Here is a 13,483-nt window from a genome sequence, read left to right on the forward strand (position 1 = left end):
CTGTGTGACCAGACATTATGGGATGTAAAAAGAATGGAGGGAGTCAGTCATGAACCGCGTACAACGTGGAGCAACAATGAAAGACAGGAACTCATTGAAATTTGGTGATGAATGCAGGCTCATTAAAATAACTTTTTACATGTTACATATTGTTTCTTACACTGTTTTCCCAAGAACATATATGCCAAAAATACTTCTCAGCGTACTGCTTAACCGTTTGTTCCTCAGTAACCACCTTACAGCATGCCTCCACCTTACCAAAGCAGTAAGTAAAAAGTGTTGTACCTGAGCTTGAATAAATGAACTGACAAAGATTGCAAAGCATAGGACTTCTATTATTCTTTCTCCAATTGCTTTGACCCGCCCTCGTAATTCCTGGCCAATAACTGACGAGATCTTCAGTCACGTTTTTTTGTTTATGTTTAATTCGATACAGAAATGCCTTGTTAATGGCAGTCTGAAGCAGACCAAACACACATTTCAGGACCAAATTAAACAGACTCAATTCAGACCAACTGAATTTTCCAGTCTGAATACACCCTCATATATCGCTTTTCTACCTTCCTTGAAGGCTCAAGGCACTACACAGTCCCATTCACCCATGCACAGAAACATTCATGCACTGCTCCTTAACACTGGCACCAACCTAAACCCATCAGGAGCAATGTGGAGTTCTATGTCTTACTTAAACACACTTAAACGCAAGGTGGGAATTGAGCCTGCGATCCGACGATCAGAGGTCGATTGCTCTACAGCCACCCCCACCCCCATTGACAATAACCTGTTTATAAGGCAAGGATAAAAAGAGTAAACTGTGATTGGTCCAACCTTTTTCTGATCATGTGCGAGTCAGTAGCTTGTCCAGGGTTGAGAGCCAAAGAAGATGGAGGAAGTGTGAATAAAAAGTGTTCCACAGTCTGGCACAGTCGAGTAAATTATGAAAGCCATTCAGAGTCTGAGGAGGTAGGGACATGAGGAGGCTTAAGAGAACATAGTGTACCTGAGATGCAATACCGTGGGCCAAAACAAATGATAGTTCTTGAGCAAGCACTGCTTTGAGGGAGCAATGTTTGCAGGAATCAATTCAACATGCTGTCATCTGTTAACCTAAGCTTCTAAGTTTCTGGCTTGCTATGTGGTTGTGAGGTTTTCTAATGGGCCATAACTCATAGAACTACAATAAACTCCTTACATCTTCCACGGACACCAGATGACCCCACTTTTAATAAAAAACAAGCCTGGGATAGCACAAGGGTTCCAGGAGCACCGCCACTATTAGTAATTAACTCTTGTGGACCCATCATTTACTGGAGACTAGCATCTATTAGAGATATACAGAATATGAAAGGTATTAACGGTACATATTTTAAGTGGCTACTAGCCAATCGCAGCAGTTAAAGTGCAACTCTAAATACGGATGTGGATCTCACAGCCTAAGTCAGGGAAGAAGTTTTTAGAATGACGTGGTGTCACACATACACAATATCTTTTCATTGAGGTAGGAGGTCTAACACTGCAGCGGCAGGATTATCAGAAAGGTCATTAGTGATCTGTACTGCTCTAGTTAAGAGATTAGATTTAGCTTTGGCTTCCATAACTGGAAGGTTGAATGGTCCACGAAGCTCCAAATTGTTTGTCTATTTGCTGTTTTTCTTAAATTTAATTATATTTGATATACCTATTATGTTTGGGATGCCCTTTTACTCTGTATACTAGGTCCCCAAAACACAATAGTTTAATAATAATTGTTTTTAACACTTTTGAACCTATTGGATGTTTATTTACTTGTTAAATTCTTGTTTGCCTTTGATCAAGCTACAAAAAATGAAACAAAAATAACTATATAAATATCAGTAACATTTCTAAATAGGATTAAAATGTGTATGTATTCTATGCCAAGAAGCAGCTATTGCTTGTTCAGCAGCAGGTTGCGTTTATCTTTATGGCATTATAACGGTTGGCAGCAGATCGCACCACAGGTGTCCCACTTTAACACACACACATTTCCAAACACACACATGTTAAGTCCAGAAAACCTGCCGGCTGCAGTTCACTGATTCCTTGGTGAGCGACGTGCATCATTACCAGCTTTTAAATGCAGTGGTGTCCTGCCTTCAGGACTTTTTAAAAGGCTGTCTGTCTCCCCCTCCTTAAAGCACCTCACCCACTACTCACACTCTTTAAAGTGCTACTAAAGAGGCTTAACGGCCCATTCCAAAAGGCCTGCATGGGGCATTTGTGCTTGATTTGAAGAAGAAAAAAACACTTGCTGTGAAAACACGGTCCTTCAGTGAGAGCCCTTGTGGAGTGTGCACAGTTGCTTTGCCGTGGTGTTAAAGAGAAGAAGGTGAGTAGAAAGTGCATTTATGATAGTATGCTTGTTTTTTGTTCCTCTCAGAAAGAGTTTTAACAGCTTTAGCTTTTTTTTTTGTTTTTTTTGTCTTTTTCGTCATACTACGACTGCTAGAGGACCTGAAAGAATCCACAGGGAGAGACTCTTCCTGGTGTTTCCTGAAAGCTAAACACATTTTCATTGCTAGAAAAACCAAGTCCATTTCTCTAATTGTAAGCCATATTTAATTATTGTACAATGTAGAACACAATGATCTGATGGTTTAAATTTCAGTTATTTACTTGTTTTTATCCAGTGTAGCTTACATAAAGTAACATTTTACTGGTTTCATGGGCAGATTGTTTCATTACAAGTTATTTTAACATGTATCATCTTATAACTTATTGAAAGTAAAGTTTAACACAAATTATTTTATAGATGATTTTGAAAAAAAATAGTTCTACCTGGTTAAAATGAAGCTTTTTAGGCGATTGTGTCTTAAATCAAGTAAGTCTGACGCATTTAAGGGAATGTATTTTGTTTTGTAGAACTGCATGCATATTGATCATTGCACCTTGATTTAGATGTTGATCAGTTTTGAGCTGGCTGCTGAGAATTTGACAAAGGGACTTAAAGAGTTTGAAAGATCAACATTATTGTTTTATTTGCATTTTCATCCTGTTTGCTTTATGACTAAAAGACGATGCTAAAGCTACTGTGGACAGTAAGGTTTTAGATTGCAGACACACACAGCATTGTCTCTTGGCGAGCACATGTAATACCTAGCTAGCATGTTTATGAGAGCTGTTCTGCAGATAACTGTGGTTTAAAACGTAAAGGGCACCCTCCAGGAGGTATAAACGTATACTTTTGGTGAATATAAGGTAGTATCGCTTCACGATTTCATAACTGGATAGCAAAGTACCAAACCACGAGTACAAACTTCAGAGGTAATTCAACCCGATTTTTAAAAAACAAAATTCATAATGGAGTTGGTATTTTAGTTTTGTTAAAAATAAATCAACAGACACAAACTTGTTTTTCGATGTATAAAGCGAAACATCTTTTCTTGTTTCAGCATTAAAATTTTAAGGAAAAAAGCTTTGTAATGCATAAAAACTAAAAACGTTCATCACGACAATGATAGAATGAACGCAAAATCTTAGTTCTGTTTATTCCCCATCGCTATAAAAAATCACAACTGTTAATCGATGCACACTAAGCATAATTAATTACATTTTTTTTGTAGACAAGCACTAATAGAAACAACAACTGTGCTAAATTTACGATGTGAAATCTTATAAGGAAGCAATCGTAATGGAAAAGGTGTCGTACGCCTTTAATTTTTTTTTTCTTTTGTGGTGGCGGCAGCATTAGCGAGGGCATCTAAGGCGAACCACAAAGCCAAGGGTTAAATACGATATCACGCTGACTCTCTGAACGACACGCCACGCCATTTTAGCAGCTCTATTTTCCCATCGTATCAAGCCAGCCACAACTTCCTGCTCACTCGAATGCCATTCAAGGACAAGGATAAAAGAATCAGTGCGAAAAAGGCGAAAAAAAAAGAATCAGTGTTTCATTAAAGGAAGGTCATTGTCTGCGAGCTTACCCTGAGAAAGAAGCAGAGGGCCTACACCTGCCAGAACTTATCCACACCGACCGGGAGCCAGACCTGTAAAAGACCAGAACAACAAAGACAGTTTGTGACAAAGCTGAGGCGCTGCAGTCCGAGAGGAGTGAAATCAGATGTGACATTTTTCATTTATTTGTAAATGCTTCCGTGGCGGCACACTCACTCGAAACGACAGTTGGGCTTTTACCAAGTTAAGGGGAGCTGATGGTGGAATAGAGGAATCCTGACAGAGGTTGTAATGAGATGCCGCATTAGGGCCGTTCTCTCATCCACTCTCCCCTCTCTCGCCCAAGAGCACGCCCTTCACTTCCAATCTTCCGCCCCAACCATTTGAAAATGGTTAACCCAATGAAAAACTACACTAACCCTCTTTGGTGCTCTGATAAAACATTCTTTGTGGGTTTATTTTGGAAGAGATCCCTTTGATGCTACAAATGCCTGGGCACAAAAGATTTCTGGAGAATCCACAGCCTTGAGCGGGTTGGGAAAGGCTTCACATAGTTGAGCACCTGCTCAAAGAACAGACGCAAGTCGAGTCTGTGAGCAAAAAGCAACGAACTCGGGCATGAAAAAGGACTCTAAATTTAAATAAGTTGTGCTTTCGCTTTTTTACGTAAAACAACACATATGCATGGGCACGTAACACAGCGATCATTATTTTAATACACTTATGATTTAATATTGAAATTTAACGCAAAAGTCTTTCACTCACTGTCTCCTGAATACAGAGGCAGAGCATTGGGCACCTAAACCATTTGGGGTCCTTACTGCTAATGCACCGCAAGCTAAACCCCTAAAATAAGCATAAAGTAACCAATCAGTACAGGATGGAGGAACGCCGAGTGTTTCCATTTTAGACTACTTCAGGTGTAAATTTTATTGAGCCGAGATTATTTCTAGGCTTTGCAAGGTTGGACCGACTCGTCGAATTCCGCTTGAAGGCAAAACGTAAATGATAAACACGATGCTGATGCTAGCAAATCGCCATCCGATTAAAAGGAAGAAGAGATATATTTTTAAAAACTCCATTGGATTCAGCGTAGGGAAGATGTATAAACAAAAGCAAGACAAGCTAGCAGATGCTATTGCAAGGTAGTGGCTAGCAGCTGCAGATCGATAATTTGTGTGGAAGATATCAACCTTCCGAGTGTTTTAAGGATTGCAACGAATGAAGCTTCCCTCCTGATGTATCTTTTCAAGAAAAACAAAGGAGTTAAATGAAAACAAGATGGTTGCAAAGACGGCCACGTTTCACCATCGTCTTCATTGTTGACTATTGGAGTCACTGGATAACCAGAATTACGTTGGAGTACTTTACTTTATTGATGAACAATTGCAGCTGCAATCTCACAACCTGTTCATAATGAAAACTGAGGAGACGTTTAGCTAAAATGGGTGCCAAACATTTGAATCAAGTGGCACGGCAGTGGACTATTTCAGCTAAAGTAAGCAGATTTAACACAGACAGTGCTAGAAATATGACAGCCACTGTAAGACATATGCCTGTTGAACACCTCTTCTACAGCATGCATCACTGCTCATTTTGTAAAACAGTACTTTTGATCATGTAGAATGACATAAATGTAGAATTGCTCTGGGCCACTTTAAGCACAATTCAGCAAATGCTCCAGAATTAACTCTTGTGCTATCTGTTGATGTTGGGAGGGGGGGTCATCTGGACCCCACAAGACAGTGCACAGAAACCTTTTTTTCCCCTCAATGATTCTTGATTTTCACTGGTGTCCATGGTAGAACTGAAATCCTTCATCATGGGAGGGATAACAATGTAAGGCTAAGGTCATCTGCACTACATAAGATAGCACAAGGGTTAAAACAAAAAAAAGAATCTCTTATACAGGATATTCCAACCAGATGAAATTCAACATATTCACAATACACAACAGCAAGATTTCCAAGCCAAATACACCAGGAATGAACAGACTGCAGAACTTACATGAGCCCTAAAGGCATTTTTATTTGCACCATATATGTACGTATTACTCTTTTGAGAGTGTGGGACTGATGCAGTGTTTTGAACCAGCCCCTTCTGGCTGTGAGAGCGCTAACCACTGCGTCACAGTGCTGCCAAAAAGTAAGCTCAATACTTTCAATATAAGCCTTTACATTATCTAAATGACATACACAACAATAGGGATCTGTAAAGTACCTTATTAACTGGGTCAAGCAAGAACAAGGTCTTAGGAGAGCAACCTGCAAGAAATACTAACCACTCCCCTCTACAAGTAGGTGCCGTGCCCTACGCTGACCTCAGACTGAGAGAGTGCTCCCTAGACTGGACAGAATGTGAACAATGAGTTATGTACTTCATTAAGTTGAAGCAATTTCCCTTCAAGATATCATATCCCCTCCAAGCCTCCTGGTAATCCATCCCACCTGACATCTGCTAAATTTAGCCCTTTGGAACACCACGCCACGTCTCTATGTAATACTCCAGGTAAACGGTGCTTGACCAAAGCCAAGATGTAAAAAGTGTCATTAAAACAGAAGTTTTTTTTTCCCCCTGTTATCAAATAGCAGCTAATTAATCATTCATTTCTATTAATTTTTTCTCTTTTTAATTTCACAGTAATAATTACTTTCTTTATTGGCTCAAGTTTAAATGCACAGGGGGAATATCTTAGGTGCTATTATATTTCCTGTTATATTTCTGCCAGACGGTTTTTCTTGTTTGATAGATACAGCATTTAGGCGTAAAAGTCTCCCAACTGCTGGATCCATCCATCCATCCATCCATCCATCCATCCACCCTCAGTGTGCATAGGATACAACTGACAGCTACATGAAAAGGGGATTTTTCCTAGTACATGTGTCTCATCAATGAAATCCATAGTTACATTGATCACTTTATGGTTTATCTGTTTCGCCCTCATTTTTCAAAGCACAAATAAACCCACTATAATTATGGAGGGTTTTAATAAATGAACAAGTCTTTGTGTTTTGCTTTGTTTTCATGAGGCTTACATTTTGCGAAAAGGCAGCAGACTATCGTCACATATCCCAAAAGACCACTGCGAGGTGACATTAATGCAAGTTTTTCAGCTTTTTCCAATGCCACTTAAAACAGCACATTTGAAATTACGTTTTTAGAGCAAATTTAAAAAAAAAAAATAACATAATCAAACCTATATGAAGGGGAAATTGAGATAACCCTTTCATAATTAGCATTTTCATTTTTTGCTGAATTGTTATAACTATTATTAAAGGTTAAAAATCTGAAAAAATGATAGCTGTTACAGTCACTAGTATAAATAAAGTTTGAGGGAGAAAGATAAGCTTAAAAAGCGGGCAAAATTTGTATTTTTTTTTTATTTAAAATGTAAAAACTTAAAAATGGAAAGCAATAACTATTAGAGTTTCCTGTTAAATTAAAGTTTATTTTGAATGATATGGAGAGACATCCAGCTCTTGCCGATGATGTCTGAAATCAGTCCCTCTGGAATTGAATTGAAATGTTAAGTCATTGTCACCGTATTAATAGATTGTCAGCAGGAATTAATGGCATCAAACTGCACCAGCAGAGGCCTTCTCAATAGAATTACGTGTCCATTCATCCATCTGTGTAATTGCATGCATGATCAGATACATTAGAGAATGCTGAGAAAAGAAGACATTTCTCATTTGCAGCACATATGAAATCAGTCTGATCAAGTTTCGTGTTTTTTTTTTTTTTTTTACTTTTTTCTTAAACAACCTTATGTTCACGACAGCTAAATCTGTAGTTTTTACTTTGTGTCAATTATCCAAGTGTAAAATATGTCAAGATAAGTGTTGATTTCTGTTATTTTGAGCACCACATAACTATGAATGTTGTCACTTGGTTAAGTTATTTACTTTCTTTGCTTTCCATGTTCATTTATTTTGCGATGAGTTTAAACTCAGTCCAACGACATGTCTAAAGACAGCAATTATTTCACATCACAAAGTGGAGCCACGGCTCGGAGGACCCAGTGTTGTGGAGGAAGGGTGGTTTTCAGCTCCACTGATGCGATGCAGTTAACATCTGTTCTGGTTGGTTTCTTTCAGATTGGGCAGGAATAAAGACTGAAGGATTTCCAAGATTGGGCAGGAATAGAGGGATCCTTCACAGTTATTATCTCCATACATCCAGATCACGGGCATCATCTCAGAGATCTTGGACTCAGTAAAGCTGGCATTTGCAGCCCCCTCCAGGTAAGGGCTATTTACAGTACATACACTCCTTTTGTTGGGGGGTTGGGTGACTCATCTGTGTAGCAACAAAGCCTTACCCCAGTTCTCATCAGCCTTTCCTGTTTTTATCGTCAGGATGAACTATGTTTTATAAAAAAGGGCTTCATCCAGAAGCAGTTGAAATACCCTTCAGAGAGCCAAGTCTGAAACTGAATGTTCTCCTCAAGAAGCTCTGTAAACCAGAACCTGAAGGCAGTGGGGGCCAATAGGTAGAGTGCTGGCTGTCAAAGAACATTCATTGGCTGTTTTTTGAAAAAAGTTGTGAGACAAGGATGAGGAAAGTCCATCCACAAATCCTATCTGGGGTCATGGAGCTTCTGGAACTAACCCAGAACCCTGACGAGGTCACCAGTCTGTTGCAGGGCCACATAAACTCACACACAAATGCACACACGCACACACCTAAGGACGATTCAGAAACACTGATTAACCCAAGAAGCATGTCTTTGTGGAAGGAACCACAAGGGAAAATGCAAATCTTAGTGTGTTGGGCTTTCGTCAGATATTGCTTGGTTAAACTTTTGTTCCTAATGCAAAGTAGCTAATGCTAGCTTGCATGCTACTTCTTTTAGATAGATAGACGGATAGATAATTTATTGCCACTTTCTCATGGTCAATGAAATTGGAGCAAGCACATAGTGCAAAGAAGACAGCTAAGGAGCGTCATCTGGCAATGGGTTTTATACTAAATGATGGCTTATTATACTTTTATGCTTTGCTACACCTTTATATCTTGTTATTAGCACACTGATGAAGGCATTGTTACATCGATCAACATGGAGCTGCAGACCAGTTAAAACCAGTTAGGTGTGTGATTCAAGGGACCTAATCAGTACTTTTCCACTAATAAACAAAGCCATAAATTACCTTGTTGACGGAAGCATTGATCAGTCAAGCTTTAGATTTGGTGAAGATGACCATACGAGGTGTTAAGGTCTTTGGGGCTTCCCTCTTTCCTGACAAAACATTGGCCTGGAGCCAAATAAAGCCCGCCTTAAACATATATAAGGGAGCCTTATTTTATAACTCTATCTTTGCATGCTCTGAGACCCAGAGATTTACTGTATGTACACGCTTGATCCAACTTTCACAACTTAATGTGGGAGTTGTGTATTACTAAGGTGCGCTAACACTAAGTGTATTTTTATGATGCTAAAGCCCTTATAACCTGTTCCTTTGAGTTCTGTATATTTTTGTCTGTAGTTTTCTCCTTTTATTTAGTATGCAGAAAAAATGTGGCTTTTAAAGTGCATTTGATGCATGTCTGATAGAAGTTGACAATTTTAAGAAGTAATTGCCTCGAGAAATATCCGCAGTAGTAGTTGGCCGCATTTTAGCTGTAGGCCAGCAGCTGTGTAACAACCAATTAAAAGGCTACTGAAGCGACACCGTTTTGTTGCTCTGAAATAGGAAATAACGCTCTTGGATCATCAATCAATTTGCCTGCTATTTGTGACGGAAATGTCAAAAAGTCACAGTGGCAAGACAATGCAATTATCATATCTATTAACATTTTACTGTTGGTGCAGTTAGAAGGGCAGTGGAGTTCTTACCCCATCATTTAAACTTTGAAATTATGTTTTAATTAGGTTTAATTTAAGTGTCATACTGATAAGAGGACAGCTTGCAAATAACTTGGAAAAACAAAAAGTTCTGAGGAAAAGAAGAAAAGTTCATCGCTTATAGACATGTCCTACATTCCCTCACATAACCCATATGTAATCTGAATTAAAAAGGAGGTGTTCATTTGAACTGAGCGATCCGTCTTCCCTATCCTCACACCGAGGACAGTAAGAGCATTAGAACCACACGGGGAGTGTAAAATGTCCGTTACAACCCTCTAAAGTGGCTGTCCATCAGAATCTGAGCTCTTCCAGGCAACGTGCCAATTAGAACATTACCATATTACCTGTCACCGAAATTATACCAATGTCAACATCCAAAAGAAACACGTATTTTAAAAATAGGAAAATAATGGAAAAAGTGACAGATGTGGTAACTCAAAGAGACTCCCAGATGTCTCAGTCGCTGCCGCTGAATAAAAATAGCCTGAAATAGCCTGCAACCATGTCCTCGCAGTAGGTGATAGTAAGTGGTTATTTTTTATGAACATTTTGACACTCTGACTTTCAATTTTATGCTTTGGCAGTTTTGAATGAGAGTGTGAATAAGGAGACACAAAAACAGTGTGCTCTTTCTATGAACGTTGAAATGCATGTTTAAAAATATCTACTTACGTCTCTGTAAACCAGGTGTGATCTGCTAATGAGCAAAACGCATAAAGTTTATCTCTTCTAAAGTGCAAAGAAATAACATGAAATGGGGATAAATGTAAAATGAAAAAAATTCAACAAGTTTTTCTTTTTGCAAAGAAGAAAAACACAAGTTCTCAACTATTTTTGACTCTACTGAACAGATATTTTCAAAATGTTGGTTCTATGGGGCTAAAACTGCCTTTTCCTACTATTTTTTAGGATGCGCAAGAAGACACATAAAACAATGGATTTTTTTCTTATTTTTTATATTTGAAAGAATCCACATTACGGATAGTAGTGCTTTGCTGCAGGTAAAACAAAACACGAACTGTTTGGTTAGTTCCATTTAAATACAAATCATTAATTCTATAAATAACTCATAATGTTTTCAAGTTTTATAGAACAAGAAAAAATTTACATTTTTGTCAACATCCTGTGAATAAGCAAGTAACTAAAAGCAAATTCTCTAAATTTCTTCTCCTAGTTTAGACTGTTGATGCTGTGCAGGTCTTAAGTTTGTTATTTTTGCTAGAGAATTATCATTTATTTCAGTCTGAGATTGAGCATGTTTGGTGTCACTTCTTCATGTGAATAAAAGGTTGATGGTATTTCCTGTTTTAGAATGGACATGCCTTCTGCTCAATTTTACTCTGTTTCTTTCTGTTACTCTGTTTTTGTCAGATTTTGAATAACTGTAATACCTCCACAAAGGGGCCGTAATTTAATTTTTGAGTCACCGGCCAAGTTGGTAGTTAGATTAAAAAAAAAAAAAAATCTACCAGCCAAACTTATTTTTTACCGACCAGACGATAGCACTATATGATATAAAAATTGCCAAGGGATAACTTTTTAACTTATTTACGGATTTTCTTTAAGAAAATAAAGTTGTATAAAACTAATTTATAAATGGCCTGACCACGTCTTTATTGTCATCTAAATGCAGACTTAAATTCAAACATGCTGAGAAAACAAGGACAGATTTACGAGAGGTAAATCTGTCTCCAGGTGATCACATTTGATATTAAATCACAACAAAAACCACCTGAAAACAGTATAATATTTTTGATTATTGTTATTAAATATCTTTATTGAAATTAATTCTGCTGCTGTAAGGGGCGTGACACTTCAGTAAAAACACTTGACAGGTCAGTTTTTGGTGTAACATGGCTCTGTAATGCTGCCACACAGTGGATTACATTATGTTATTATTATTTTTTTTTTAATTAAAAAAAACTTTTTTATTGATGTCCAATGAATTAGTCTTTTATTTGTTTATCTACTACGTCTTAAAGACAGATCCATAAAAATACTGCCCGGCTTTAAACCAGTCTGTTTACATAAAGCAGATACACGCAGGAGCTAGGTAGCATTAGCGTGTAAGCATTAGCATGATTATTAGCATCTACCAACAGCGCTGCCTACAATTTAAAACCTTTTATAAATCTGTCTGTTGCTGCTTTAAGAGAAGAACCTTCATCTTCCCGTTCTGACAGGATTTAGTTCAAAATTGCCATGTTTTGCCGTTTAATGGCCAAACTAGACGCCACACAGGTGAAGTGACTGTGGGGGTGGGGTGTTTCGCGTCGCCATCCATCCATCTTCTTGGCCGCTTCTTCCCTTTCGGGGTCGCGGGGGTGCCGGAGCCTAACCCGGCTACTGAGGGCGAAGGCGGGGTACACCCTGGACAGGTCGCCAGTCTGTCGCAGGGCCTCAATCACACACTCAGTCACTCACACATTCACACCTAGGGGCAATTTAGAGTCACCAATGAACCTATGAAGCATGTTTTTGGACGGTGGGAGGAAGCCGGAGTCCCCGGTGAAAACCCACGCATGCACGGGGAGAACATGCAAACTCCACACAGAAAGGTCCCAGCCGGGAGTCGAACCAGGGCCTTCTCGCTGTGAGGCAAGAGCGCTAACCACTGCGCCACCGTGCAGCCCGTGTTGCATCGCGTGTGTGTTTATCTCATGTCCAGTCAGACGGCGGAAGAGGAGAAGACAAGAAATTCACCAAAAGAAGAGCTCATAAATATAGCTAATTTGATGGTAACATTTACTCATCATGTGGTGACTTATCCTCTTAGTTTTACTCGCAGAGGAGAAAACACTCGCAACTAGCGACTGTTTTTTGGACCCTTTGAAATAAAAGTCTATCGCGATAGACTCATTTCATATAGAGAAAAAAGTTCTATTGCAGAAAACATAATTTTATCCACCAGCCCTAGTTTGATTCAAGATCCGGCCCATTCAACCTATGGATCATGTCAGCACGTTCATGTTCATGTGTTGCCCTGAGTATTTAAGGACCGCCCTTCTAGCTTTTTACTGCCAGTGAACAACCTGTTTCAGTTACTATCTACCTCTTCCCCCACAGTCCTATGTTCTGCGCCACCCTATTCTGTTCTGCGCTGTACTTTGTCCCCCCGGCTCTTCAGATTTCGCCTTGCTCTTTTGGGTTCTCTGCCTCGCTGACTGCCTCTCTCTCTTCCCTGGCTGCACCCGTCCCCCTCGGCAGGTGTGTGTGCACCCCTCATCTCTGATCCACTTCACGCTTCACGCCAGACACGTCACTCGCTGGGGACACGCCTCCTCCGGATACGGCTCGCGTGAGTGCCCACATTAAAACCATTCAGCTCTCCTTCGGCAGAGACATTAACCACAATCTCTTTCGCAGAACGGTCGCTGCTGCCACCTGGCTGCCAGGAGAGCGTACTACGTCTGAGCTGATTAAACTGTTCACTTCTTCCAGTTCTGAGTGCCTGCTTTTTTGGGGTCCACCGGTCTCTCACCTAACCTGACAGTTTGAAGCTTATATTTACTACATGGTTGGAAACTTGGACGTACTATTTTAGGTTAAAATGCACCTCATGTTGTAAACAAATATTGAGGACGACAGCAGTAGACACTTTTCAGGTCAGAATAATTTTAAACAAGATTTACAGCCAAACAAAGGACTTTCTACCTGAAAAAGTGGCTACTTCTGTCACATGGATGTGGTTTGGACAAAAAAAAAAAAAGAACGATACAG

The 13,483-nt window shown here is 39.3% G+C and overlaps 2 long non-coding RNA genes across 2 annotated transcripts; one reads left to right on the forward strand and one right to left on the reverse strand.

Moving 5' to 3' along the window:
- Window positions 1–1,885: 1,885 nt before the first annotated feature.
- On the forward strand, window positions 1,886–13,477 carry LOC112150723. The gene is made up of 4 exons (XR_002920003.2): window positions 1,886–2,347; window positions 8,013–8,159; window positions 12,971–13,061; window positions 13,130–13,477. It is a non-coding gene; the product is annotated as an uncharacterized LOC112150723 (long non-coding RNA).
- LOC118598696 lies at window positions 2,421–4,386 on the reverse strand. Its single transcript, XR_004947797.1, has 2 exons — window positions 4,132–4,386; window positions 2,421–4,007 (listed from the first exon to the last, which is right to left on the reverse strand). It is a non-coding gene; the product is annotated as an uncharacterized LOC118598696 (long non-coding RNA).
- Window positions 13,478–13,483: the final 6 nt, after the last annotated feature.

This window comes from Oryzias melastigma, linkage group LG4 (assembly GCF_002922805.2).
Source record: "Oryzias melastigma strain HK-1 linkage group LG4, ASM292280v2, whole genome shotgun sequence".
NCBI classification, from domain to species: domain Eukaryota; kingdom Metazoa; phylum Chordata; class Actinopteri; order Beloniformes; family Adrianichthyidae; genus Oryzias; species Oryzias melastigma.